The sequence below is a fragment of the Gavialis gangeticus genome, unplaced genomic scaffold (assembly GCF_001723915.1).
Source record: "Gavialis gangeticus isolate Ggan-Ray unplaced genomic scaffold, GavGan_comp1, whole genome shotgun sequence".
NCBI lineage: Eukaryota > Metazoa > Chordata > Crocodylia > Gavialidae > Gavialis > Gavialis gangeticus.
Genome location: NW_017729025.1, coordinates 81266899 through 81272277, shown reverse-complemented (window position 1 = coordinate 81272277; position 5379 = coordinate 81266899). Strand labels below are relative to the sequence as shown.

Genomic DNA, 5379 nt, shown 5'->3' with positions numbered 1-5379 from the left:
CCGCGACCCTCTCTAGGCAAGGGCAGCCGCTCCAACTCCTTCCCCCCACCGCCCCCGCCGCCTCACCCCGGAGCGATCATAGGCTCGGCTGGGGCCGCCGCTTCGCTATTCAAATCTAACCGCCAGCGCTTGCGCATGCGCCCTGGCTGCCGGAACTACGCTACGATGGCGCCAGTTCTCCGCCGTACAGCATGGCGCCTGCCAGCGGTCCAGACAACACGACGCCCTCCGGTGATCGTACAGCATGGCAGCCTCCGTACACAGCCGCGCCCCACCCCCCGCATAAATGAGACCGCCTCCATGTGTGCCAGGCCGGGCAGCGAGCAGAGGCTCGAGAGTCAGAGGCGGTTGCAAGGAGGGTGTGAGTGCGCGCTGCGGGAGCTTTAAGCGTTCAAGATGTCCTAAGCGAGCCCTCGCTGCTGCCCGCCCGAACAAATAATAGCAAAGAAAAGTGATATGAGGCTCATGTGCTAAGCTTCTTATAGGTCGGGAAAAGAGGAAGGCTTCTGTGACGAGGTGGCCGAGTGGTTAAGGCGATGGACTGCTAATCCATTGTGCTCTGCACGCGTGGGTTCGAATCCCATCCTCGTCGGTGCTGCTTTTTTCCCCCATTTGTGACCGCCCTTAAGAAAGACAATGAGAAGCACTGGGGTGCCAGCCGGGCCCTAATTTAGTGGTGACAGAGGAAAAAATCCTACCGGGTTCCCTGAGCCCAGTCTCCACCCCCAGCTGCCCCTCGGGGCCTGTGAAACCTCAGGCAGCAAGGGGGATATCAACATGCCCCGTGTGGGTGGCAGCCCATCCTGAGCCACTGGGACAGGTTGTGAAACAGCATCCTCAATGCTCTGCCTATGTCAGGCAGCAACACAAGCCAGGTTGGCCTTTTTCTGGGGAGTTAGCAGTGAGGCACTGCCTAGGCAGCTTTGAAAAAAAAAACAGTTGTTGCATCTCATGAATGTGACCTGGGAAGTCCTTTGCTGCACTGTGATGGATCACGGTAAGATGCAAGTGACTGGTGTCCAGTCTCAGCACTTGTTGGGCCTGTCATCGTTGTGGTTATTCCCACCAGCAACTTCATCCAACAGGTCCCTAACATCAAGTTAATCAGATCCAGTTCACAGAAACTTTTCTAAGTCATTTCTTAACATGTTCCTTCCCTCCTCAGCCTGAGCTCCTTCCCTCCCCATTGATGCTGATGGTATTCGTGTTCACCATCTGATCACAGTGTGCACCTTAGCTCCTCAAGGTGAGCCCCCAAATGTATGGTACTTAGAAAGCCAGTCCTTCTTTGTAAACTTCTGAATTATCTTGGTGAGGTCGTTCTTGTTGGTAGCTGCACAATCTGGAGTTATACCTGCATATATTGGCTTTGGGGCACATGCCAGATATTCTCCATTTAAGAAAAGGTTGTGTTCTCATGCAGACTTGACATGATTGAGATGTGAGCATGACAACACTACCTTTCACACACAGGGCTTCTGTCTCCACATCTTGCAGGAGTCACCAATAGTAATCATTTCTTCCCTGGGCAGAGATGCAGCATTCATTTTGAAATCTGTCTCTTGAAGCCAAGCAGAAGTTATTTACATAGCCTTGATTGCTGGAGGCAAATCATTCTCAAATCCTGGGAAGTTTTTAACAGCAGGTTACACAGACACTTGAGTGGGATGGTTTAATCAAGGATGATCCTCCCCTGAACAGGGGGCCAGGCTAGGTAACCTGGTAAGATCCCTTTCAGCACCACTTTCCTATAATCCTATAAAATACATAAAAAAATGTTGGGATAAGAATAGATGATGGTGCTATTCATTGTTCTGGATCCACAGTGTGCTCAACCCATTATCTAGCATCAGTTGCGCGTGTCTGTCTCAAAGTATCTTTTTCATAACTATAACAAGCTTTCAAGGTAGCAGCTTTGTCATCTTGGCTAGCAGAGCTGTGTCCCAGATGGTATCATATGCCATGGTATCCAGTCAAGAAATACAACTCTTCTTCTAATGGAAGCTGTCTTTTATGTTAAGTGACAAGAACAAGAACTTCATTTTTGCACTGTCATGGACCCAGAGGGACAGACTTCCATCTTCAGCTCCCTCTGTGCAAAAATGAAGTTTATTTCCTACCTATGGAGACTTTTTACTATCTTGTACCATCTACACTTTTCCCAGAGCCTGACAAAGGGACTTTGATCCCAAAAGCTTGCAGAAAAGGACAATTTTCTTGCCATTTTCCAGCTGCTCCAATAAAAGGTATCATTTTGGAACCAAGACTTCTAGTTTTTTGTATGTCTTCTTGTCTCAGACCAACACGGCTACCAAGTAAGAGGCTGATAATGAGTGGCTCCCTGTGGAGGTTCCTTAGCTGAAGTCAAAACAGTCCATCTGCTATGCACAGAAAAAAAAAAGTAACTAACTGGGTGCTCAGGGTCATAAAAGAAATATATCATTTCAGTCTATGAAATCCAATGCCATTTTGTAAGATTTCCTATACCCCCTTGGGGTAATGACTGTTCAAATCCCCCATTTAAGTGGACATTTGCTGTGAGTATCAGTAATGTGGGGCATCTCAGGCTTCAAGGAGGTTTATAAATGTTAACTGGCTTGTAATGCTACAGGGAAGCCCCCAATGGTAGTTAGTAGGGCTTCCTCATCAATCCCAGAGCAGCTCTGTTATATTTTTCATGAAGATTATAACTAATAATGTTGTAGCTTCTGAGTGTAAGCCCATTGGCAAGTAAGACTACATGTTCATTGAAGACTTTATGACAAGCCACAGGGTTCTTTCATTGCTATGTAATTTTTGCAGGTGAAAACCCCTCAATATTGAGTTGAAGGATGGAAAGTGAAGAACCAGCAAGGATCACTCCACTGTAATTAGGATCTGGATTCTACAGATTCAGTCTGCTGTTTGCTGCTTTAGTTCTCCCATCCCAAGGGGGATTCACAGGGATTAGTTAAAGGCAGAGAGAGGTAGGTAGCCATGTTAATTTGAAATCAGGCAGAAGGCATAGTAGAGGTGCAAGTTATAAACTATCTGAATCAGAGATGCATAACCTTCTGTATGCAAGAGGCCTGTCTATCAGATGCTATGACAAGGTGAAAACATTTAATGAAATCCAAAAAAATAGCTAGGAGTTAACACTTTCAGTGATTTTATCTCACTTGGCTTAAAAGCCTCCCTGCATCTAAGTGTGAAAAACAACACATGCATGGGCAGAAAAGCAGTACATACAGTCACAAGAAGAAAAAAAAAAATCAGTGTTATTCTGCTAGCTTTAACACTAGAGTTCACAACTTGGGGTTGATATTCTTAATGTAATTTAAGATGTTCACTTTTTGTTCTGAATTTATATTGTCAAAACAAAAAACAATACTTATTCATTGCTGGAGCATCTTGGTTAACTCAAGTTCAGAAGGTTCCCTAAAAACAGTGGAGCAGTCAGAGACCTGGGGAATCAAGTTATAAAAATGAAGTTAGGTCTCTAAGAGGCAGTTAGTTCCCTTTCTCAACTTACAGGTATTGCAACTTCCTAGAGCAAGTCCTTTCTGGGTCTGCTACTCCTAGCAGCTCTAGGGTGTCCAGACTGTGGAATAAACTCCCTCCAGTGGTGGTGCAGTCACCTACCCTGGAAATCTTCAAAAGGAGACTGGACAGTCACCTTGCTTGGTCACCTGACCCCAGTTGTCTTTTTCTGCCTTGTGCAGGGGGACTGGACCTACAAGGTCCCTTTCAGCCCCTAACAATCTATGAATCAATCATAATAGAAGTCCCCTGACCTTAATGGAACTATTTAGGTAAGTCAACTTTGCAGGGTCAGGATCAGAAAGCTCCAGGAAGATGGATTCCAACCAGTTAAATGAAAATGACACAGGCTTTTTTTTTTTTAACCAAATATTTATAGGAACCCATCCAATCTGTCCTGAAATTGCAAAAATTATAACACAAATGATTGCGTCCAGGAGACCAGAACATCCCTGTCCATTTAATCCATCATTAAGAAGCTTTTTAAAAAATGAAACCTGAAGTTAATGGAATAGAAGGGCTCCCATGAGGTGTTTCCGCTTTACAAGTTAAACACATAATTATAACCATTTAAAGCAGCCTTGCACAGGTAGTTTACCAGAATAGTTCTGCAGAGCCCTTCAGGCACATATTGTAATAGCAGGTTTAGCTATACTAAAATCCTTACGGAAATTTGCAGATTTAAACGTATACCTACAGAATAATAAGCCAAACCAAGGTATTTTCTCCATTCAAGCAGGCTCCTGGACAACAGATATGTGAGCAACACTAGCAAAATTTGACTTTATTGAAGTTTATAAGTGTGTGTTGATTGTGCTTCAGGGATTCATTCTTCATTAGCTTTCTATGCCCCAGGTCTCTGATTTACTCCTTCAGCAATGTCTAAAAAAGAAAGCTCTCAGCGGACCTCAACATACTGTAAGCAAGGATTATTGCTGAAGGCATGGACACATGTAACTTACACATACAACTAAGTGCTCTCAGTTATGTCTTTCCCTATCGGCCTCCAAAAGCAAAGGGGTTTCCTTTGGCAGCATCCAAGCACAAAATTCTCCCTGACACTGCATAAGCTCAAGTTAGTATGTTGGCCAAACTCATACTTAGTCTGTTTTCTACAAATAAAAAATGGCCAGAATGCCTTATCCATAATATGATCAGTCTGCAGTACTCACATTGCCACAGTTGGGCATGCATATCAACTTTGTGGAAAGGCCAACACATGAATGGATCAGCATTTACCTCTAAAGCATCTACTGTCAGAGACAAGATATTGGGCTAGATGGATCACTGATCTGACCCAGGATAGCACTGTTTATTTCTCACAAGAGTGACTTACTGGTGGCCCCTTCAGATTACAGTCAAGATGAGCTAGTTAAAATGTGAAAAAAGCCAGTACCAAAATGGCAACAACTAAATATGTTCTGTGACTAAAGAGGTATGTATAGGTTGTAGCCATGTTGGTCTAAGGACATAGCCAGACAAGATTCTTAGGGTAAATCTGATATATTTTATTAGGCCAACTCATATAGTTGAATAGAAGAGCACACACCAGCTGCAGATGCTTCTTCAGCCTGACAAAGGGTATTTGTACCTGAAAGCTTGCAAATCATTTGTTCCAACTATTTAAGTTGTTCTGATAAAAGATTTCAGATTTACCCAGAGAACCTTGTCTTCTTGTGACTAAAGACAAATGCATTTTCCAGACTCTGCACTTTCTCCAAACATTATATTCATATGCAATAAACACAGAGAATTGCCTTGTAAGAATCTTCCATGCTATACACTCAGTTTTTGTTTTTGTTTTTTTTTAGCTTGAAGCAATCAGAGTAGGTTTTGTAATAAAACATCTTTAATTACAGC

The 5379-nt window shown here is 43.7% G+C and overlaps 1 non-coding gene across 1 annotated transcript; it reads left to right on the top strand.

Moving 5' to 3' along the window:
* Window positions 1–510: 510 nt before the first annotated feature.
* Window positions 511–592, top strand: TRNAS-GCU. The gene has a single exon. It is a non-coding gene; the product is annotated as a tRNA-Ser (tRNA).
* The last annotated feature ends 4787 nt before the right edge of the window (window positions 593–5379 follow it).